Source organism: Vidua macroura, chromosome 5 (genome assembly GCF_024509145.1).
Source record: "Vidua macroura isolate BioBank_ID:100142 chromosome 5, ASM2450914v1, whole genome shotgun sequence".
In the NCBI taxonomy this organism is placed as follows: domain Eukaryota; kingdom Metazoa; phylum Chordata; class Aves; order Passeriformes; family Viduidae; genus Vidua; species Vidua macroura.
Window position 1 is genome coordinate 22,829,450 of NC_071575.1, and position 25,518 is coordinate 22,854,967.

The 25,518-nt window shown below is 44.2% G+C and overlaps 1 protein-coding gene across 1 annotated transcript in view; it reads right to left on the reverse strand.

Annotated features, from left to right (window-relative positions):
* ABTB3 (ankyrin repeat and BTB domain containing 3) overlaps nt 1–25,518 on the reverse strand; it is a 164,549-nt gene that overhangs the window by 137,472 nt on the left and 1,559 nt on the right. The window lies entirely within an intron of this gene.

A 25,518-nucleotide genomic window follows, 5' to 3' on the forward strand; every position in this document is an offset into this window, starting at 1 on the left:
TACCCTACTCTTGCTTCACCCAGGCTGCTTGTTAATGCACAGAAAACTCCAAAGAGACACTGTCAATATTCTTTCACACAGTACAGCTATGTCTCAAGATTTTTCACAGCTTGAGCACAGATCTGCTCAAATTATGTAACCAATCCATTAGTCCCATACAAAAAGCAATTTTTTAATCTTAATTTTCTGCAGAATGAAAAATATAATGCTAACCTTGAAATAAAATTATTATTTGTACTTTTATTTTTTAAGTATGTATTTTTTCAGATTTTGCTTTAAGCCACTGCTAGTACGTGCAATTAGTTGAAGTATTCTTATGTTAGACCAGAGGAAAGTAAACTGCATTTATCCCCTGCAGAGTCAATTCTGTACACCAACAATAAACACCCTAAGCTCACTTATTTTAATATGCAAAACCCTGACCTCAGATATAGATGCAAGGCTGCTGCTGGCTTTAATGCCATATTTAAGGGCAAAATTTGGAATAGAGTCTGGTTTTCCTCAATATTTCATATAACCACTCCACCAGATTCCTAAGAGCCTTTTTACCTAGGCTTATGTAATTGAGCTCTTGTGAGCTACACCTTCCAGAAACCCCTTTTCTTTCTCTCCTGACTCCAAATTTCAGAAACCTTAATTTAACTCTGCATATAAGCAGCAACTCCAGAGACCATTTCAAATCCCACGTATTCTTGTGATGCCGCTTCATAGCATGTTGCTTTTTCACAGCCTTTGCTCATCCATTTGCTGCAGCACGCTGAAACAAACCCAGCCAGATGTTCAGCTCCCCAAGGGTCAGGCACATAGGAAGCTTTAGGGCACGTACCAAAACCACAGGTAAAGCAGGGATTTGGGGCAGCAGCAGATGACACTGCTCTTAGGAAACAATGGAAAACCTTGGCTCAGGTGATGCACCCATCTCACAGGTCCAGCCCACCCAGAGGGGTAACGTCACCCTAGGACCTTGACATCAACCAGCAGACATATAGACCCTAATGCATGCAAGTAACTCCACAGATGCCGAGTTTTGGGAAACAGTAAACCAAACAAACTAAACCAGTCAGATGTAATGAAATCTCTTTCCAAAAAGCAGCACTGTTGAATTTATGCTCCTTCATGAATCAAATCCACATTCAGCCTTATTCTATACCTCTGCCAAATACCCCATTCAAACAATAGAGCTGAGCACAAACCAAGGATAATTAACACAGCATGGAGTCTCCTCTCAAAGGCAGTAAGCCCAGGGTGGATGGAGGCAGAGACCACTGCTGTAGGATGGCTGCACCCCCAGTAGGGTCCTCCTTCCTGCCAATACCCACAGGGTGATGAGGCTATGGTTGCTCAGGGGAGACAGCAGAGCACCCTCACATTTATTTGCCTGGGTCTGTGGCACAAAATCCTGAAGTTCACCAGCTGCCTGCTTTCTGCCTCCTTCCTTGTTGGCTGCAGCCACCAGGGCCTGGGCAGGGCTCCAGGCAGTTCTCCCAGGCAGCAGTTCCAGCCCCTCGCCCTCTCCCAAGCTCACAGTGAGCACAGTCTCCCAGGGCATCCACTGATGTTCTGCTCCCCCAGACTCCCAGAAACATTCCCCTCCTTCTAAAGCACAGGAATAACAAAGCTTCACCCGCTTGCAGAGCAATGGCAGGAAGGCAAGACAGGTTTTCCCCAGCAGCAGGGGCCAAGGGGAAGCCCTTGTACATGTCCCAGGCAGAGGTGGCCAGACACAGGTGCAGCTCCCAGGCACGGGAGCAGCACCCATTTTAGGAGGGATTTTGGGTTTTACAGATGCCTGCTGCTGAGAACACATTTCTATTGTGCAGAGGGTGTGATGGTGAGTAAGAGCCCTTCATCACCCAGCACAGCTTTGCACTGCTTCCCCGTTTTCTGGGTGCAAGGCCAAAAAGAAATAAACTGGGCTCCATGACATTATAAGTTATGACAGTGGCATTGCAGAGAAAGAAAGGTGGGTTGTTTTTTATTCCTCCAGCTCCCTGCTGTTGCTTCCATTATGCACAGAAAAATTCAGCTAGCACAACCATTTCTAATTCAAATGATCCTGCTATGCCCTCACCAGGACAACTCCCCAAGGAGAAGTTTCACTATCGCTGTTGCTGGAGATTGATAACAAGAGGGTAAACACTGTATTTTCCCACTTTTAGGTGTTCAGCCAGATGCTTACCTAAAATTAAAAAGCAACCAACATTCAAAACTCCACCATCTTTTTCCAAAATGCTTGTGATCTCTGCATCTGATTTTGCATATGCTTCTTGAGATGAAGGTTATTTGAAAGACAGACATTCCAGGAATGGCTGCAAGTGACAGGTTACCTACAGGGCTGCTTGCAGAGATTAAAAAGAGCAGCTGACAATACAATGCAACATTTCTGTCCAGGTCTCACAAAGCAAAACTCACAGGCAAGTTAAGAAAAGATTTTAAAAGCGATACTGGATTACACATTTTATTTCATTATATAGACCAAATCCATGAGACTGGGATACACATCCCTCCACGTGGCTGAAGTGGACAAGAGTACAAAGAAAAAGTCAGTACTCAACTACTTTTTTTTTTTCCATGAGGTTGAAGCCTCCAACAACACTGCATTTCAACTCCAACAGCGGCCACGTGTAGAAAAATGGTGTTGGAGCTCCCTGCACTGAAACCAGATGGACATCCTCAGTGCAGCCACAACACAAAATGCGCTTGTTTTCATCACCAAAAAACATGGATAGAAAATAAACTTCCAGGGCCAAGCATCTCTTCTGGCTTCAGGGTGATGACAAATGCAAGCCATGCAAAGGACAAGCTTTGAAAATAATAATTTTAACTCGCAAATAAATGAGCACATCAGGGACTATGTGACACCATACAAAAGGTATCAAGCAGCTGGATTTCAGAAAAGCTCTCATCTGGCATTCAGCAACCTGCTGTCCTGAAGACCAGCCTTCCCAGGATAGTTCTTGGTCCTCAAATCTCATCCCACCCGCCACTAATGACATTTTGTACTGGCCTCTGGCATGTCAGTTTACTTTCTGGAGTTTATCCATCTATAAAGTGGGAATAAGCACTTTTAATTTCCTTGCAGAGCTGTTATTAGGGTTAATTAGCTAATGCTTGTACACTGCTTTGAAAAACGCAGGAGTACTCTCCTCTCTCACTTTCTCTATATATAAATATATGATGTCCTATTATCTTAACCATCTGTGCCAGTGGGAAATTTTAATTGCTGAGCTAGCTGTTGGGAAAGACCTGCCATTCTGTAATATATAGGTCAGAGGACTTTGTGAACTGTGAAGGTAACGATAACACATTTCAATGGGAAATGCAATGAGACATGAGGTAATGCTAAATTTGCTTCTAGAAGGAAAGTGTTTACTAAAACTCTAGAAGAAAAATCTTGGTGACCCTTCTACGTGAACTGAGTACTAAGGAAAGGACTTACAATCTCTCTTCAGGAAAACAGATTTATCTTCAACTAAAAAAGTTGAGAAAACAGTGACCTGCATTTCAAAATGGAGAGGATGGGATATCCTGAAGCCTAACCTGAAGAAATACATGTGAAAGCAATTCCATTGCTATAGAGAAACAAGTGGGTCAAAATAAATGGCTTCCCTGGCTCTTGGCATGAAGCAAGCTCATTTCTCAAATGAGAGAGGAAAGGAAAGAAGTTAAAAGTCTGGATATATGCTGGAGGTAAAACATTATATGGTAAAATGTTAAGGGAATAAACAGTAGGGTTTTTGTTTTGCTTTTAGCTTGAAAGAGTAATGGGAAACAGGTATATGTTTTTATAAATATAACCAAAGAAAATATAGGGGAGAGAATGGGTCTATTGTTCAACAAGGCAGGGGGATCACATAACAAGAATCCAGATGGATGAAGCACTCAATAGTTATTTCCCTATATATTCTCTACGAAAGACACAAATGTATTTAACAAGAGATAAAATTTATGATTTAGAGAAGCCTGGAAAAATTTTTTTAAAAAAAGAAGAAATTTGAAAGTATATCCATTTAATCAATGTGCCAAATTCCTTCTATAGCGAACATCTACTGAAGTCAATGGACTTCAGGGATAAATTTAGCCTACCACTTTACAACTCAGTAAGACCAAATCACATGCACAGAAGGGATCTAAAGAAAGCAAATCTACACCAAGGCCATAAAACTGCTGTAGAGCAGCCTTGGAGCTCATATGGAACCAGCAAGATATGAGCAGTCTGGAGATAAGTAGTTTGTAGAAAGGAGTTCCAGCACAGGGATGGGCTGTTAAGAAATTCCAATCAACTGCTTTATTAGAAGAAATAAAATTCACAACATAAACCAACACAATGGGTAAAAGCAAAGTTCACTAAAGAAAGATTCGGCCCAGAAAAAAACCTGAACATCTTCCAAATATGAAGATCTATTCGAGGGAATGAATCCTAGATTAATTAAGCAATCTTTACCACTTATTCCTATGGGATTAGAAACCTACATGGAAGAACAGATAGATTTCAACAATAACCCCACAAAAACAGAGGGAATGGGGAAGTCTCTGCTCAACTATGCCAGTGTAAACCTGGATAACATTCCCCTGCTGCCATGGATTTAGCTCAGGGGAGCTGGCAGCCAAGGCTAACCTGTACACCTCCCAAAAGCAAAATTTTGTGTCAAAGGCTGTAGGTTTAGGGGGACTGGGGGGATGGGAGTAGGAAGACAGGCAACTGGGGAGATGCCACCAAGAGGATCAGCAAGTTCAGGAAGCACAGGGGCTATGGAGAAATATGTTTATAGTTCAGGGAGAGAAGAGGAAGTGAAGACAATTTATGCATAATTGAAAAATAGCAATATTTAGTAACAAGGCAGGGAGGGGGGATAAAGCACAATAGATGAAAGTCCTAAGCAGCTTCAAATAAAGATTTCTATAGGTTATGGTAAAATACTATCAAACCAAGCTGCCAGGGTGCAGACTTCCCGGTACTTAACCAAACAGCTCCTCTGTTAGCACCCTACCTTAAAATTGCTTTTTATTTGACATTGTCTGCACTGCCTGCAGAGGTACTTTGTAAATAAACCATCCCTAATAACACACCAGCAAGCAAGAGCTCCCTGCAACATCATTATTATTATCCCTGCCCATGGCAGGGCAGTCAAAATGTTCTTTAAGGTCCCTTCCAACCCATACCATCCTATAATTCTATAATTAAGAACTGTTCACTTCAGAAAACTCCCCATCATGCCCAGCACATCCCTCTGTCTCACAGGTGGGACTTACACACAGGAGGGGACCGGTCCTGCACACCACCTCGCCCTTGGCTTTGAAGGGACACAGGGACAGCAAGACCAACGCCTGGCATTTCCCAGAGTTAATGTGGGACCTGCTCAAGAGCTCTGGCTAGTTCCAGGGGATTTCAAAGCCTGGCCAGGGCTGCCACAGCAGGTCTGATCAAAGGGCCCAGAACACAGTCATTTCTGCTCCTCAGAGAAGTGCCTGTCGTTTACTTTGTGCTTTTACAAGGTAGATTACCTTGTTGAGGCAGGATTGGGAAAACAAGTTTATTCAGGCTCACCCATTCTTTACGGAGTTCATGGCCCTCATGAAAATGCCTCCATCCCTCACCCCGGTGCCAGGCATTCCCACTGGGACAGCTGGGGAGGGGGGGATTTGCAACACATCCACCCTTAATGTGACTCCTCGGGAAGTCCCAGGCCTTCCTGAAAGGCTATTCCCAACTGTTGTATCAGCAGCTCAGGGGATCAGCCTGGTGCCAAGTGGCTTAATTAGGGATTATCAAAAGCTGGGCTGTTCCCCACATCTCTTTTTAGCTGCCTTTCTCCACTCTCAGTGAAGTCCCTGGAACTCCTGCTTCTCCAAGAACAACCATCAAGGGTTTTTCCCAGGTCACCGGACGATGCAGGCCTGGAAACAATACCAGGTGATGCACGAGACACTGGCCACTTGCTAGGAAGGAATCCCTGCACTGCGATGCCAAAATCCAGGTCCTTTGGTGGCAGGGAGCTTCAGCACTGGGTGTCCTACCAGTCACAGTGCCAAAGGAGCCGCAGGGGGAAGGTACCCCACCCCAGTCTTGACCTATATCCTATAGTCCTATATCTTTGCAAATTTCCATGGCTCTGATTAACACCAAGGGCTCTTGCAGGGCTGGGAAAGCAGAGCACTAAGAGGAAGGGAAAGTGTTTGGAAATATGGTTTTAATAACTTTGAGCCTGTATCAGCATGTATCTTCCTTCCAGTGACAGCACACGGACTCTCAGGATGGTCATTGTGCTCTTTTAACCAGCTGCATGGTGTCATGAGGTTTTGAGGTAACATCATGCACGACACATATTCAGCAACATTTATGAAGCACAAAAGTAAGTAAAAGCAGAGCCAAAACCCACTTATCCTATTTTCACCCCCTCCACTGGTGCTGTAGTAGTGATCTGCTTTTTCCCTTCCCATCCCAAGACTAGTCAGATGCTAGATGTGTTAAAAGTTTATGTCTAACCCCTAAGACCATACTCAGCAGATCTAAGTAATCAGAAGTTTTGTGGCCACAGTCAGGAATAAACTTTTGCAGCTCCCTCCCATCCCTGCACACCTCAAGTTTCATCCTATCTGAAGGATGAGATAGAAAGGATATCAAGAGAAAATTAAGGCAACTCAACCATTAGAAGCCAAACTGCAGAAGTTAAAAGTTACTAAATGCTATGGACACATTTTGTGTCATCCCAAGGGAGCGGAAGCAAGAGCATCTAAAGAAAAAAACTATTTTCAGCAGCACTGATACAAATTCAAAAATTGGAAAACCAGACTATGTGGTGCATCCACTTGGTTTGCAGGCCCATATGGCTACAGCAACTATCTCCACTCAGTTCACCTCTCCACACACTGGAAAAAGGATGGATTCTGAAAGGATGGAAAAATACTGCTTAGAAAGAGCAGCATTTTTTCACAATTTCTAAAAACATTTCTATATATATTATCTCAAAAGGATAAGAAATAACATTATCATAGCCCATGCTAAGCTGCACCACCTCATAATACACTATCACCACCACACAGGACCTGCATGGGGTAGATCAATCACCCAGCAGGGTACCAGGGACATCAGGGCATCCCGGGACACCACAGCACAGTGGGGACAGCCCACTGCTGCTGCTTCCGACAGCTTCAGAGGTTTAAAGAAAGAAATCAAGTACATGGCTAAATGCTCCCTTTCCTGTTGCTGTTTGCACATTATTAAAGGGACAACTCAATTTTTACAGCACTTTACAGGTCACACTGAAGAATTCACCATTGAAATCCACACTTACTTTCTATTTTCAAAACATCTTTTAATTCTTGTTAAGACTGGACTGCACCACCTAGCATTCCCAACTTTCCTTTGCAATAGGTCATGATCCACAGCAACACTGGCTGCCTGGAACTCTTCACAGCTATGCCTCTAGGCATTTCACATTGAAGCCAGGAAAGTCTGAAACTTTGAGGGAATTGCAGGGAGGTTGGGGGAGATGGCTGCTTGGATCTTCTTTGGGAAAAACATCACCTTCTGGCAGATGTTTACCCTATGGATGATACACAGAGAACACCAGAGACCACCAGCAGTACAGTAACTCCTAATTAGCAACAAATGGAATTTCGTACATTTCAGAATGCATGAAATGTGCAATGTATAATAATTAATAACACACTGCACCACGCATGGTACATGAGTTACACTGTCAGTCCAGCAATCTCCTGTTTGGTGAAACACCTACAACGTTAGGCTTCCCAACACAACCCAAAGTTTCAGTTTAAGAAATTTATTCGAAGGATGCATCACAGTGGCAGTCAAGGAACATCCAGGCTGGATGTTATGCCTCAGGCAAAAATCCCAAGTCAGCCCTGCTACTTTCCACAGCTTGTGGATTTTGAATGAAACCACACAATCCAAAATCAGAAGTGAAGCAGAAACCTTGTGAAGAGGCCACTCCCTGGGAAAGCCTGGGAGTGCTGCCTTGGACTTGACTAGGAAGGTGCACAGCAGTGATGCAGGCAAAAGGCCGTGTCACAGAGTACCTTGGAGGAATGACTGCAGAAGGGACATGGCCACGGGAGCACTGGGAGAGGCAGCTGCCACTTTCGCTTCCAGTCAAATGCGCAGCAGCTCCCGTTACCACCCAGTTCAGCAGGAAACACTCTGACATGTTTTCTGCACCCACTGAAAGCTTTTTGACACTGCTCTTGCCTCTACTGTTCACACTTTGAAGCAAGAGAGAGGTGCTGGGAAGGCAATTTGCCTGTAGAAATAAATGTCTGCCTTTCAGAAGCCAACCTTTTTGCTTTCTTGCAGCAGATACATGGGTAAAAATAAACAATTGGTCTCAAAAGCTGTTGAAGCTCTCAAACACTGAATGGATCTGCTGCAACCTTCTTGGGCACCGTGCAAAGCTGATCCTTCCCTCCAGGCACCCTTGAAGGAGTGGGAGAAGAGCCATGCAGCAGATACACTGTGGGGTTTGACTACACTGCTCCCCAGATACATTACATTACATATGGGTGGAAGGGTTTTATCCCCCCATCCTGTGTTTCAATCTCAAATTCAACCTAGCCCTGACTTACGGACAAGGAAAGGGAGGAGTGAACATGGCAGAGGGCAGCGCCTAATTTCGTATCACCTGCTGTAACTGCAATTGCAGAGACCTGTAGCCAGCCCAGCACCATCCTGTCAAGAAACATGGGATTATCCGACTCAAGATGCAGCCACTACTTGAGGAAAAGCGAGACAGAGAGGGAAAATAACTCCCATGGAGTTCAGTTGGTGCAGGGTGACAGAAGGGAAGGACTGTAAGGAGCCTCCAGAAATCACACACAGGAATTCAGCCAGTGCTTCTGTCACAGGAACATTACTCATTCTTTCCTGCTTCCCTTGTCTTTTGTTAGAGAACATCTACAACACCTAAAGAAGCAAAAAAAGTGGGCACGTCACTGAAATCCTGCAAGGACAGAACTATTCCAAATCCACGGTGCACCCTCACTGCCTGCTGACAATTGTACTTGCTACAGGCCTGACTCTGTACCAGCTCACACCCTGCAAGGGGGTGGAGCAGCACTGCCTCAGGTACCATCAACACCTTGCAAACCAACCACGGAGGCGGATGCTGAGCCAGGTTTTCAAAGGAGGGCAGCACAGTATCATTTGCCAAACCCATGCAATGAACAACTGTGTATTTTCCTTTGAGGCACATCAACAGCTGGCCTCCTGAAGAAGTGATCTAAGACATCTGCTACCCACATTTTGGGGGGGGGGGGGGTGCTGAGTCAGTATGAAAGCCACTCACAGCAGTGTTCCTGAGCAACCAAAACTGAAATTCAATTTAGTTGGTCAAACAGATCTGATAATTTCCACAGTGCAGCTGACTAGCAGATAGCAAGCAACCAAATACAAATGTGGATATTTAAATTTCAGTCAAATTCGGATCCTTGCAATGCAAACATATGTACCCTTCATCCAGGCACATGCACTTTCCAGAAAGGAATAATGATACATTGCATTGATCCTGACACCTAAATGGCATCATCTCAGGAAAGCAAGGTTATTCCCCTTCTCCATGTACATTTTTCTGGATAGATGCCTTGGCCTGAAATGTTGTTTGGATTCCAGGTGTCTTTTGAGGTTCAGTGCACACGTGCAAGAACAGAAAAGGCAGTGTCCCATGTTCCCACAGTATGGTAATTACTATTCCTGCAGGGATACACCCTTCTTTGCCACTTCCCTTAACTCTTACCTTCTCCCAAGCAATCACTTGTATGCAGGACAACACACAATGCATAAATCTCCCCTCGGTTTCCTCCAAATTTAGGCATTCACTTCACACAAGTCAGAAAACATATTTGGCCTTTTATTACTTTTATTTAAAGATCATAAATCCCTCCTTCCTTCTCTGGAGGAGCCAACAGGACTTGTTAAGCCTTCTGGTTCCCTCTGCTGCCATAAAAAGGTGCAGAGTTTCCGAATGTGACCAGCTGCTGCACAGAGGCCTTGCTACAGTCTTGGAAAACATCCAGAGTTCACAGACCTCCTGAGAACCTCCCACAGGACCGTGCCAGCCTCCCGGCACTGCCGAGCTGGGGGACATGATGCTGGCAGCAAAGGTCACCTCTGAGCAGAGAGGCTTCCAAAGACCCTTCTCTTGGCCCCAGGTCTTTGGAAGCAACTAGGCTTCAGAACTGGCTGTCTACAAAGTGCACAAGGCTGCAAGGAGTGGTCTGGCTCTGCAATGGAGATCAAGAAGTCAAAGCATTTAAGCTTTCAGTTTCTACTAGACTTCCATGATACCATCTTTGAAAAGATCAAAGCCAGGCATCCTGCTCACAGAGACAGAGAGCTAGACACCAACAGAGCATTTCCTTACCAGCCCACTGGCATCCCAAACTAACAGCTAAGAAAAAGGGGAGCACAGAGACCCCAATTCCCCAGAATCTCTGCATTCCACCTGGTCTCCACCTGGCAGAGCCTGGGATGGTGCAGGGCAGTGAGCCAGGTTGAGCATGTCAGGAGATGTACCATTTCCATATGCAAAGGCATTACCTACCCCTACTTTACATCTCTTCCAGCTTCCCAAGAGTCAGGGAAAAAGCTCCCACAGTTAGGCAGCTCTTGCTGCACCAGAATGAGAGGCATCAAACTCCTTCCCTAGATAGTTACAGCTGCACTTGCCACTGGTGCTCTCCTGCGTGAGCAGTGAGGTGACAGCAAGCCTCAACATCCCCAGACTGAAATAGCTGCACAAGAACAAGGTTGGCTGGTACATGCTCCAGGGAGGTGGTGTTTCCCAACACTACATTTACACATGTAAAACAGAGGCAAATTGGCACTAGCTGACAGCTTATCCAGCACCCTGAGGCAGCAGGACTGCCTCAAATGACTCCCTGTCAGAAAATCACTTGCATTCACCAGGAGAAGGCATTGGGCAACCTGACGGAAACGGACTGTAGAGTATTCCCTGTATCTGGATACCATCCTTAAGCTGCCCTTAAAAATGGGTGGCATGCCAAAGCAGTGACATACTATGTCCCAATGTCCCCACCAGCCACTGACTTCAAGTGTATTGACAGCCTCCATCGACAGCTTCCATTAACAACAGTGCTTCAGACACAAAGGCTGGTATCACTGAAAATTGTCTAAGGAGGGAAGTACTGTACAAAAGTTCAAATATAAGACGCTTTTCTCCAACAAGCACACTTCAGGTAACAGAAATCTCAGTAAAACACAGTGATTAACACAAGTATGTACATCTAGGTCAGCTCTCAATAAATTAAGCAGATAGCAAGTCACAGACTCATTTGGTGGATGAGCTCTTTTTTTTTTTTTTTTTAACACAGTTATATTGACTTCAATGGATTTTTCCCACTCTTCAACCACTAGATCAGCCTCATGATGGATTTACCTAAATGAAACTGAAGACACTTTCTCTCACACTAATGATAAGACTAAGAAAGATCATTGTAGCACACCACTAGATATTAAAAGCAGAAATTTCAGGAAGGTTTACAGTAATACTTGAGGCCATGAAACTAAATTGTGCTTTCATTACCAGCTGTGGATTGTTAGGCTTGGACCTGCTGCTCAAAGTCTACAGACAGGGTAAAGGAAAAATCAGCCAGTATTTCCATCCTTCTCTGTAATTTGAAACCACTGAGACATATCTCAGGGTATAAATCACATAGCCCTATAAATAAATTAAATTACAATTTTGTACTCTTTGGAAGAAAGTTGACACCAAATTCATGTAGCAAATCCAAGGAAAAATAAGCCTGGCCCATGGCCCAAGCACATAAGAAGCTCCCCCTTGTTCCCAGGGAGGAAGCTTCACCAACACCATTAGTTTGCCATTCCCGAGGGGACTTATATCTACAGGTAGTCTACAGTACACTAAATGTCTGTCTGTACATAGCACCTCCAGGTAGAGCCAAGTGTTTATTAACAGAAAGTGCCACCAGCAAAACTCCTGCAAATCCCCGTGAAAGGCTGAACTCCTATTTTCAGGTAAATAAATGGGAAAACTTCCCAGTCAGTGCCAGTCCCAAGCTCACAGCACACAGATACCCATAACTGTTTCTCTCTGCTACTTGCAGTGTCCCATTTTTTAAATACTCACTGTCATTTGTATGACCTGAAGTATGACCTCTCCCTGGCACAGCCTTTTTTAAAGAAAAGTTGCTACATACATATTTAAATGCAAGTAACCCGCTACCAGAAAAATACTTCGTTTTGTATAAGCCAATTATCCCCTGTGGTAAAAAGATCAGATAAACAGAGTTTTGAAAGCGTGTGGTTAGAAAATTATTAAATGTGTCATTTTAGCTCTTTTCTAACAAATTAAAAGATGAGACTGACAAATTCTTTCATTTCATATCACTAAATAAATCTTCCAACAGAAAATTGTCACATAAATTATCTTCATAAACATCCTATTCAGTTTCAAAGTGGGGGACAAAAGTACATTATAAAGTACTTTGAGAAATTTATTGCCTTTATTCTCTATCCCCCCTCCCACTCATAATATATAGCAAAGTAAGTGGGAAAACACCTTGGAATTAACCAATATAAAACCAGACAGAGCTTTGCCTGCCAAAGACACTAGGATCCTTGGTGGTGCCTATAACCCACCCTGCGCCAGGAGCCAAAGCAGCAGTTCCTGTAAGCCTCTGTCTTCTGTACATGACATAAGCATGACTGTTCAGGGAGTTTATAAGAAATATGAATGAGCACAAGCAGACCAATTTATCAAAATCCTTGGAAAATGGGAAGTTGCATTTCTTACCTAGTTTCTAAGAAAATGAGTTTTACGTGGCAGCACATGCCTGCCTGTTCCTCCACCATCCCCCAGCAAGCTTCCAGCTCAGGCCAGATTTACACCCCCTCTGGACAACAACTACAGCACTAGGGATGGCCACTGACAACTCCAAGTGTTATGGAAACCAGAGATTTAGGAAAGATTACATCATTTTCCCCATGGAAGCGAAGGCTGGCAGCAAGCTGAACTTTTGTCAGACATTGGAGAATCAACACAGGACTGTGTTGAATGACACAAAGATAGAAACAGCATTCATCAACCCAGCCCAAACATGTAGCCACTCTCCACCTCTGGGCTTTGGCCACAATTGAATAAAATAGAGAGACTACTCACTGTCTGAGCAGCCCACCCTGCCTCACAGCTTGCTTTGACTTTCCCCAGGGTCTCCACCCCACACCATGCCTGGATATCACAAAAGGGGCCACCAGCTGCTTGTCTCAGGGAGATCAAACCTTTCCCTGAGGGTACAGCATCCAGCCAAGCACCACCAGCCTCTTAGACAAATCCATCAGTGATGTCAGAAAGATGACAGAACTCCACCTAGACTTCACTCCTGTTATCCACAGTCCCATGGGGAAACACATGCAGGCAAAGCCTTGAAGGCCACAGTCCCTCCATGGCACTTTTCTCCCAGGTCAGTCCCTACAATTGTCACAAAACATGTTTAAGAAAGCAGAGCAGGAGCCTCTGGCACACCACTACATGATGAACAGGGAAACCCACTCCCATCATGAGACATCTTTTTTTTTTTTTTTTTTTTCTGTGGATAATCCCAAAAGAGTGGAAGAGTGGGGACAAACTCCTCAGATGAAGGAAGTTGAGCTCAAATGCCCTACATCCACTTGTAACAGAATTTGTTTGCAGCACTTAGTTGCAAGAAAGCCACAATTAATTGTGTTACAGTATCAGTGACCACACTGGTCACATCATTAGAGCCCATTATTTTTCCCTCCAAGAAATTACATTACTACATTATTGATGCAACAATCCAGTGTAATGAAGTGGATGAAGTGGTGCTTTGCATCCTTCTTTCTGCTTTACACCAAGTTCACAGTGCTATAGCCTTGATACCAAATTTAGTAAGGGTTGTTTTGGTTGGTTGTTTTTTTTTTTTTTTTTTCCAGTAGGTCAAAAATTCCAGTTAACAACCTAAAAAACAGCTGCAGAAGAAGTTAAAACAACTGTCCCTAATCAACTGCAAAGGCTTGGGTTTCTATTTGATACAACTCAAAATTACAGCTATTTCTAAATACTCTGCTTCAACAGTGAATATTTTTACCTCATATTTTTACTTGGACAGACTATTTTCAGAAAGGCATTTGAGAGAGATTATGCCAGAAAGCAGTAAAATAGCAAGCAAGCTGCTTATGTAAATACTGAACTTCTTTCAACTTAGGGGAAAAGAAAAGGAGCAGTATCCAGAAGGTCAGCACTCCTAATGAAGAGAGCACATATGAAACACAGGGAAGGAATAGTTGCCCATGTCAAAATGGCAAAAGAAAACCTAGAGAAGTGATCATGAAAGGAGCTCAGAACAGTAGAACTTTCAGTCCTGAGGCTCTTACTCATTCACAGGATTACTGAAAGCAATAAAGGTTATTCCTGTGCTACTGCAGGAAGCAGCCTCAGTTAGCAGTACCCATCAGCAGCGAATGGCTGTGCAGCACAAAGGGCAGCAACACCCACATTGCACATCTTGTGCAATGCCTACAAAGGCTGTCCAAGCAAAGCTTTGGCTAAAACACAAACCAGTACTTCCTCTGCAATTATTAATATAGGATTAATATAATCTTTAGAAATAGTCTCCATGTGCATACCCAGCATGCTGTTTCCCAGCCACTCCTTTGCAATTATACAGTTCCACAAACCCCTGCTATGCTGGGAAAAGGAGAGGGCTCTTTAGAGTAACTTTAAATTTACTTTTTCAGTCTTGCATCTTGGCTCTCTGCAAAAAATTCAGCAGTTGCTCAAGTTCCCACTTTGCCACTCAGACCCTTGCATGGTGCAATCACAGAATCCCCAGGTGCCTTCTTTCTGGACCAAATAACACCACTGTGGTTGACTATCACTGTACAGAAACAGTCCCTGTGGGCCCCCCCCGCCAAATTTCATTATCTTTTCTGCTGTTTGTTCTGTTCTTTCTCTTTCTGGAAATCAGGCTATGAAACTGAACTAATTACTCCAGGCTCAGAGGATGTTTTATATGGCGTGCTGAATTGTTTTACTTTTTCCTTATGCCATGGCCAACATTTGTGTTTAAATATCAAGAACTTCTTCTGCATATCAGTGCAAAGCCAACAGCACTGCAAACTTCTAAAGGAAGAAAGAACAGAACTCACCCCAATGATGCCTTCTCAAGTCACAGTCAAGGGGAGAAGTAAACTAACAAGTCCTCATTTTCTTAACACCTCTTCCCTCTAAGTGCTGTCCTTGCCCCCAGAAAAGGATGTTTCCCAGGGACTCACCCAACTCAGACCTTACCAGACCAGAAAATGTGTAAATCCCAATGCTAAAGACCCCAGTGTCTGCACTCCACCCTCTCACTCCAGACAGGAATCTCTTACCAGCACAGTCAGAAGTATGCAACATGGATTGCATAAGCAGTCAATGCTACAGGTTTAAATCCACTCAGCAGCCAGCTTTGTAGCCAGTTTTGCAGTTGAGGTGTGTTTGTACTGTTTGCATGAGAAGCACCTATTAAGCAGGAAGCAGCAGCCTGGTTCCAGGTAAACTTCCAGGGAGTCTCAAAACATAGCCCTAGGTTGGGCAAATCAGAGCCATCTGATGTCAGGCTGACAAAGGTGGTGGACAGGGTCCCATCCAAAGGAAAACCGTGCCTTGCCTCCTCAGTCAGCGAAAGAAGTCACCTGCAATAGTGGCTAACACGTAAGCATCCAGCCCCAAACCTCAGAAAACACTTTGTGACTCACCAGCTCCTGCCTCACACACCTCACACAGCCTGTAATTAGAACACCACCAGCCCTGATAAGGCAGTGTTCTCCCACCCATCTGATAACTTGAGTCCCTCCACAACCTCAAGGTCCATCTCGTGCCTTTCTCTCCCCATGACATCCCTGGTCAGAGGAGGCAGAGTCAGCAGACATCATCATCCCCATCTGCTCTGGTGGTTTGAGGGCTCTCATCACCACAGGTCTCATAAAACCTGCCAATTATCCCACGCATAGGCAGTTTCTGTGTGCTGAAAAGAGGTGACAGCACATATATCCTTCCTGAAGATCAGTTAGACTATCTGTACACTTAAGAAGGAATGAGTTTTGGCTAGGGTGTTTTTCTCTTGTTGTATTTAATCTTGCTTTAGAAGTGTTCAGCCACCACAGCCTAAGCGCTGATGCGTGTCAGACTGGCAGCGTCACCAACTTACTTATCTTGGCTCCCAGCATTCTGCTGCAAGAACACTGCTGCCTAAGCTCATCCCTTGCATTACACAGGTGTTTATGCCATTCCTACATTTAAACCTGTGAAATATTTCAGACTATTCCTCCTTGTCCTACCCATCCTCTACCAAATGTGCTCTTTAAGATGGAAGCAAGGCAATATATGCATTCCCACAGACAGGTCTTTTTCATTAAAAAGACTGCACATTGCTGGTGTCTGTCCCTGCACTCAGTTAGCTTGCAAAACCGTTTTCATTCTCCAGAAACACTTGATGCACAAGACAATTCTTTTCTGAGCACACTGGTATAATGAAGAACTAGTTAATAGGTAAAGCACAACAGCAAAGCAGCAGCAGGTCCTAACTACTGAGGACCAAGCTATGTTTGGGGCTGGGGTTTTTTCCATGTTAGAAGAATTGCGTATTTTGAAACTCTTCCTCCTTCTTAGTGAGAGCATGCCAGATAATTAAACTGAACCTCTTATTTTAAAAATCTAATTTACTTTTGAAAACCTACACTGCTGGACTATTTTTAGAATTTTTCTTATGTGGGCCAGCGGAAATAGGCTAGAGCCAGGTAGCACAAGGTCTCACAGGCTGTGCTGTGCAATCTTCAGGCTGCACACCATTAATCAGTGAAACAATGGAAAAAAATACTTTCAAATTAGGAATAAGTATATGCAGGGAGATACTGATACTCATATTCAGTTTTGGAAAAGCTTATCTTAAGCAAAACTAAACCTGGGCCTACAGCTTTGACTCAGGAATTTCATTCTTAATTCTTTAATTTGTTACCAAACACAAGAGCTGATCTTGGTATTTGCCAGGCTGTCCTTACCACCAAAATCAGTGGAAATGTTCCCCAAACAAGGACTACAGGATTGGGTTTAGCACTACCTTTGGAACAGCTTGTATCACACAGCACCCTGCACAAGACATGCATTAGAGAAGTTAAATAACACAAGTAGCACAGGGATACTTTTTTCCGAAGTACTGAGTTTTGTGACCCTTATTTTATAAGCATCTAGGGAAATAACAGTATCAGAGGTACATGCATCTAACCCCTAGCAGTTGTCTCTTCTATATGGCAACCCAGAGCAAAATAATCTACCTACTCAGACTTACAGTGAATGATTCAGTGAAACCAATTTCTGTGATATCCTGGCATGCAAACAAATGCCCCTGTATTACAGAAAAACCAAAAATCTTCTTAGCATTCTCCTCAAAAAAAGCATCACAGTGGGTAGCCAAAATGACTCTGACCTCTGAAATCTCTCTCATTTCTGCTGGCAGCACTTCCCACTGAAGGCCTGGGAATCCTGCATCCGTCCCCAGTGGCAGCTTGCCTTGCTGCTGGCCACATTCACTGCTTAGAGGTGACAGAGAACTGAAGATGTTTCATCTGGGGCAAAGGACCTGCAATCTGGGGAGTACACATGGCCCACAGTGCCACAACCTCTATTTTTCCAAATCCCTGCTGGGTAACATCCCAGAGAGAGGCGTGCAAGATTTGCTTAGCTCTTTGCAAGAAAAGCCCAACCTTCCCTGACTGTAGCAACTCGATCACAGCCAAACACAACACATAAGCAAAGGTACTACAGCCCAACAGTGTTTACCCAAAACTACCACCAGGCCAGAGAAACTGTAAAACACTGCAGGATGCAAAGTTTCCTTCAATTATTTAACTGCCTCAAAAATGCAAATACATTCAACATACCTCTGCTGCAACCCCAGCCCTGCTCACTTCTCCCACCTGGTAGCAGTATTTCATAGCAGTGCAATTTAAAAACAGGGTGGTTTTATGAATTTTAAAGCCTCAGACTCTTGCAGGTCCAGGTGCTACTCCACAGCACTTGAGGACAGAAACCCAGCCCTTGAAGAGGCCTCTTCTCTAATCTTTTCAGGGGTTCCTGTTCTCCTGCTCACTCACCAGCCTGTCCCAAGACCTTTACGGCTGTGTGAAATCCATGTGCTGTTCACATGAGCAAGGTCTATGCACATAAGAGCTCTGGAAAAGCCGCGTAAGGCTGTGCATTTGCTGACCCAGAAGTATTACCAATCCCTCACGGCTCAGCTGCAACGCCTTCGTGTGCACCTATCTCCTGGCGAGCATCCCACTGGCTCCCACACATCCTGCAGCACTGATCCCTCCTGCACTTTCACTTTCAGCTGCCTCAAACCCCCACAGCAAGAGCTTTACCTGTCTCCTGCACTTCCATGTGTCGTTGGGAAGATCCCAGTATCAACATCTGAAGCACCACGGCAGGAAGAGCCCAGTCCCCAAGGGTCACGGCAGCCAAGCTCCCATCCCACCAAGCAGATCAACATCCCAGCAAGCACCAACATCAGGCAGTCACACACCGCTGCCCACAGGCATTTACACCAGCTCCAACACCGTGCTTTGAAACGGCCTGGAACCAACTGGGGTGAACAAGTCCTTCTTCCCTTATCCACCTCTGTCAGCTTGATCCATCAGGCACACAATCACCTGTCCTGAGGTCTCCTGGTACAGGGGGGTCTAATTTTTGTCCTGCTCCTTATTATCAATCCAGTACCATTTAAACCAAATCAAAGACGATTTCTTTTCCTTATCAGTGATGAGCCAAGAGAATCCCTGTGGAAAACTTAAAGTCTCTTGAGCATCTTTTCAGCCCCCAAGCTGGTCCACATGCTTACCACTGCATACCCTCTGACAATACTATATAGCCTCTTGGGTTGTTTTCAGGAACAAGTACACCAAAAAAGGGTACTGTGCTTCCTATGAACTCAGCCTAGGAATCAAGAAAGAGGATATAATACCATCAATATGAGAGGCACTCCTTCAGTGGAGCCCAAGAAAATGGTCATGTCCCATAAACCACACTGTAGAACTTTCTTACCCACAAACTGCCAGAGTAAGGAAGTATGATGATGCAAGAGCATCAGCACATCAGGTTAAATTAAAGTAACTGAGAAAAGCCTCAGCAAGGTGTCAGCATGCCTGTGCCCCAGCCATGCTGCTGAACTGATCCACACCAACAGTGGCTCCTTCTTCATCTGCTCCCAGGAACATGCCCCTCACTCCTGCTGCCAAAACAAGCCTCACAGACTCATTTCACCTGATCAGTGCCCTCCTCTCTTCTGTTCTTTGCAAGAGAGAAATGCAGCCCTATGGAAAGCAAAAGAAGTGACCAGATATCAGATTTTATCTCCTCACATCCTTTAACAGTAGGATAACTATGTTACCTTCTGGGAAAATGGGAAGCTTACGCACTGCCAGACAAATGTGGCCACTGATAGAAACTCTTTGTTGTAGGAAACCCCTGAAAGCAAGGGCAGACCAAGAACCAACCAAATGTGACCATATGGCTGGCACAGTCCTTCACAATGACTGTGTTTTTTTCAGGCCGCCTAACTAAACATTTCTGGAAAAGTAACCAGAGGTTAATAAACTGGCCACACAAGCTCTGGGGTAATTTTCACTTTATGGCTTTTGAAATCTTTAAAATACTTATCAGGTACATAACAATTGTAATTATAGATTTCTACAGAGATGGTGCAGTATGTTGCTTTTGGTCAGCAAGTAAACAAGGACAAGAGCAAAGAAAGAAAATAGTCCCTACTTCTTTGTTATGCCTTGCTAAAGCCTCCTATATCCTGGACAAAGGAAAGCAGCCTTCAGACAGAGCCATGGGCAGGAGTGCTGGCACAAAGGGACTGGCAGGAAGGCACCGCTGCCAGAGCTGGACATGATGGCCCAGCCTGGGAAACTGAGGCAGCAGGAATCTTGAAACTGGGAGGAGACATGGAAAGTGAACAGGCACTGATGTGATCCACCATCCACCAAGCCCCCACGAGTACACAGAATGCCGGTGTGAGAATGCCAACCACATTGCAGGGTTGCAATGACCAGGGACAGGAACCGTGGCAGTGCTGCTGCTCATCACACTCACTGCAAGAAAACACAGCCTGGTGACGAACTCCCTCATCCATCCCCTCCTTGCTTTTCCTGTACATCCTTTGCTGGGCCAGCAACAGAAGTATTTTGCATGAAAACTGCTAATTTCAGCAAACCACCTGAAAGGAGCTCCCCCAACTCTTTCTGCACTACACATTAGCCAGAGGAGATTATTCCAGACAGAGGACTTAATTCCAAACACCCATGTGCTACAGGAAACAGCTCTCTCCTCCTCTGGTGTCATCTCATTGAGCAGGCCTTTCTTCTTTCACATCTGCCTTAGGGGAAAGGTGAGGGGAAGAATATAAAGCTTTTTTCCTAACTTCTGAGATAGGAGAACTCAACCCCTAACCAGGACAGGGGAGAAAGGGTTCAGGCTGTAGATACTCCCAGCCACTGCACTACTGGTTATTTACTCTGAACAATGTGGAAGGTTTGTGAGTGACAACCAACTGCTTGGTATGACACACACTACAGAAACACCAACACACTAAGAGTGGTGTCTTTTTCATTTTTATTAACTTTGAGCAGTGGAAGAGAGAGCATTTGCAGTAGTACTAGGAAAAGGCGCAAAGTTGTCCCTAACGTTTACCTGCACCTTATGTCATCAGCTCACAGGATGGCTGAAAAACTACATGAAGCCTGACAGCACTCAGCAAAAAAGCCAGGAACCCAACATACTGCTAAAACTATACTGTTATTACCTAACATGCTCCTTATATACACAATCACATTTCCCAATCATCATTCCAAATCCACATTTACATCAGAAACTAAGTAATGTAGATGCAGCCTGAAAACTCCCCAGCGTGGCCAAGGCTATAAATGCTATTAAGGTACTTTCCAACATGACAAAAGGAATAATCATATTGGCAAATATAAGCTTTATGATTATCCTGGGTGCTTCCAGTATAACCATTTCTGGGACTTTTTTTTTATGTTAGACTCTTAACTGAAACAAATTACATGAATCAAAACATCCAGAGGGGAAACAAACCTTCATCACCCAGTGAGTCGAACCTCAACCTCCCAATGGGTCTCTATTTCCCAGTCCTACCATTGCTCCCTTCTCAAGGTGTCCTCTCAAGGCAACAGAGGTCTTCAAGAAGCACACACACGCTGATTATCCTTCTGTCCCACTCCTGCCAACACCAGGTGTCAAAGCAACCCACCCCACTACAGAGAAGGAGCATGATTTCCCCACTGCCATCCCAGCTCCCACCAGCATCACTGGCCAGAAACCACAAAGAGGTAGTACCTTCTGTCCTTTGGGGATTTGTCCCCCTCCCCGCCCTGCACTGGAATGGAGAGGGGACAATTTCACAACTTGTTCAAAGAGAGTGTGGAAGTTTTCTTGGGAGGTTGTCAGGTAAGAGAATCAAGCAAAAATATACATCATTTGTTGTACCACCACTCATGTCAACCTCAAGTGGCCGAGAATAGATGGGAAAAACAAAACAGCAAAGACCTCTAAGTATAATATATTGGTACATATAAGAAACTTCAACTATATTCTTTTTTTTTTTTAACCAGCAAAAAATACAACGGAAACATAATGGGGGGTGGAGGGGGAAGGATATTCTTGGGATTACAGTTTAAAATACGGCCAAGAAAATAGCATAAAATTCCATTTTGTGCCCAAATATTCCCCTATCATCTTAGATGAAATAAGTTTTAGATTGATTTTTACACTGCCCCTAAGGCCATAATGGCATCCTGAATGGTTCAATTACAGCAAAAAGCAGAGAAGTAACAGATAACAGTATGCTCGCCAGTAAAAGAAGGGTATGGTCTCTGTGTGCACACATGTATATATGCATATGTAGCAACATTTAAAAGCATTTATTGATTTGGTTAAGCTGTGCTAATATATTGGTACTGCTCATTTGCTTGGAGTCCCCCTAGTTGGCCTGAATGAGAAGAAGAGGCTGAGGTTAAACTGAGGTTAGCTGACACGTGTCAGCCAAGCCTGACCTAATCCTGGGTTTCTAACTAGTTTGATCGTCTTCTCTAAATAATATTAAGAAGAGGAAGAAACCACAGGGATGCAGTTGGGTTCCGAATCACTATTTTTAGAAGCTGTACACAAACAGCCAAGGCAGAGTTGTGCATGCTGACTCCACAGAAAACTCCACCCTGTGATTCCCCGGCTATGTACCTCCTACCAAAAGTTCTGCCACAAAGACATGGAGACCCCCAAAGACTGAAACAGGAAAAACCGATTTTTTTAACTCTGTATTAATTAAATTGTAATCTAATACCATCCCTCCTGCTGGTGAAAAAGGACCTCCATAATACCAAGCAGGTGACTTTGAGCTACTTGGATCTGCCATCTAAGCTCCCCTGTTAAAACAACATACATGGATTTACTCCAATGATTTGCATTGAATCAAGACCTGGGGAAACTCCCCATTCATCTCAAAGCATTTCTCAGATCTGGCATAAAAGTAAGGGCTTGATGAGCAATAAAGAAACTAAAATAATATAGCTTAAACCACAGAGGTGCCAGCTTTTACTGCCTTTCATTGAGCACATAGTATTTTTCTCTCCCTGTTCCAAGGGAAATAACACTCCGTGCAACTGTTATAGGATGTAAAACGTGCACTGTGCTGTTCAGATGAAGCTCATAATTGAAACATTTAAGCATCAGTGAAATCCCAAATGTAAAGTTTTTAATTTTCATTCAGCCATGAAGTTAAAATTCTGGGGGGGGAAGGGGGCGAGGGTGGAAACTACTACCTCAGAGTGCTTTCAAGGTCTGTTCTTTCTGATATAGTAATCAGAAAGATAAGCTCAGTCAATATGCCAGCAGTTGCTGCCATACTCCAGCGGCTCACTGCTGACAGCATCGCCTGCTTTGCCTTTGTCATCCCCTCCCTGTCCCACACATGAGGTTATCAAGGGGCTTATCAGGGACACATGGCCTGCTGCCTGCAACACATGAAGGAGTGCCACTACCTTCATCCACAGGCTTTTGACCCTGCAAGAGTAATGAGCAGGCTCCTGTTGGAGAGTGGGGCTCCCATGGAGGCAGCTGTTCAAGCTCAGGCCAAACACACCCAAAAGGAGCCCAGCAGGCTCAAGGGCCCATGGAAAGAACTGGTTCAATCATCTTTGTCTAAAGGCACATGATCATCATTTATAGGAAGGAAAAGGTTATCTTGCAATACTGATCTTATTCAGCAGCTTCCAAAATGACCGAGTATGACATCAGCTAAAAAACCTCAGCTGGAACCACTAAACACTCTGCACAACTTACAGGGAAGCCCTGAAAGGCTGGTTTGTGTCTTGCAGATCCTCAGACCATCTTCCCCAACACTCATGTTCACAAACTCTGTTAGAGCCATCTTGGACTGCATCATGCACAAACTCATGTTCTTTAAACACTTGCATCCCATGATCTTCACAGGTTGCCCATTTTACAGTCTGGATAAACTTTAAGGTGTTGAATTTTGCCTGGAAATTTTTCAAAGGTTTGACGTTTGCCTCCCAGAGAGAGGCACCTCTCCCCACAAAAAACCTGCCTGCAGATAAGGTACTGCTACAGAGTCTGCTTTTGCACTGCTTTCCATCCCCCACCTTCGCTCAAATCACACTGGCCATGGTACCTCCAGAAAGGACCCCACCACTGCTTCTTATCCACACCTGCTGGACCAAATCCACTGATTCCAGTGCTTGTGTGTTCACATGCAACCCAGCTGGGAAATGACACCCCAACTTACTGAACCTCAAGAGTACAAGACCTGTCTCTACTCCTGGAGAGGTGCAAAGAGATGTGAGAAGTCTGCTGTTAAATTGTGCTATCATGGTGTTCCAAGTACTGAGAACAGAGGAAGGATGAACTTTGGTTAGGCCATTAAACAGAGATGCAGCTTCCAGCAATCCAAGCCTTCTGCCACAGATGGCCCTAAGAGTTTCAAACTGGTCAAATAATCGCTCACACCAGACTTCCCCACCTGTTTTAAGTGCCTGAGAAGGAAACATTTGCAACCAAACATGGAGCACTCAACACATCAAAATGGTGAGGACTATAAAAACAGATACATACCTCACTGGTGAAGAAACAGACTGTTGTGTTTAATGGTTTATAATGCCTGGGTTAGTTACCTTGAAAGTACTTAAGAGCAGGCAACACACCCTCGGATTAAAACTAAATAAACATTTACAGCAGTAAAAAAATGGCTTTTACTGTAAGGAGGCCTGGCACTTGCTCATACCTGTAACTCTAAATATATTTAACAGGATGCCAAACTATGTATTATAAGATGCTAAAAAGCAAAACAACATTATATATTACATTTGCATAGAAAGCAGGTAGGCATAGAGAGAGAGGCAAAACAAAATGGATAACTTGCTAGGGTCTCATTCAAACATCTTAGAAAAATGCTATTTGCTCAACTCAGGACTGAGCTACCAAGGAGATTTGTGGCAGCTAGAACTACAATAAAATGGAGATGAAAACTCTGTTTTGTGTCCCTAGAAAGGAGATAAATAAGGGTCAGAATGAAGTTCAATTAAATCCACTGAGCTGATACAGAGGGAGTTAGAGAGAGCCGCAAAACAAAATGAAAGGCTCAGAAGGAGCCTGCACAGCCAGTGCTGCAATGTCAGAAACGCAACACAGTGCCATCTGAAACCTACAGGCACGGTAGCAGGACTCAAGGAAAAAAACAACGGTGGCACTCCTGGGGAAGCCATGCCTGCTTGCACCAGCACTGGAATAACGCACCAGGGTCCTGCAACACAAACCCCCGAGATCAGATGCATTTCGAGGGGTGGTTCAGCGAAGCCTCTGGGGAGGACATCAACTGCTGGAGTAAAACCACCAGAGGAATAGAATTAAGCAGCATCTATTTACAGGAGAGAGGAGTATCTGCCCCTTTCTTCCGTTCCCCCTTGGCATTCTCCTTTGGGTCTCTTATGGGATAGAAGGTGCCTTAAGACAATAGATAATTAGCTGTAATGCATCCTCTGTGGCTTTAACAACTTAACAAGGCTTATCTGGAGACGTGATCTAGGCTTCCAGTTACCCTTGTTCTCCCAGTTCCCTTCCTCGTCCACACCCCCCTCCCCAGATATTTGCATCTCAGCTTGACAGGTATTTTGAATTTAAGCTTAATAAAAGTGTTTGCATGTGTCCGTGCACGCTTAGGGAGAAGGTATGAAAAAAACACCCTATTTTAACTCTGCCCCCCCGAAACACATCTCGTTCCATTTTCCCTTTCCTGACAAACAGAGGGAGCTGAAATAAGGAACATCAACTTTGGAATGCCACTCTACCAAAGGATAACTTATTAAAAATGTTAGATTCATCGTTTAAAAAACGAAGGGAAAAAATGCCCAGGAAGTCGATGCATCACGGTGTT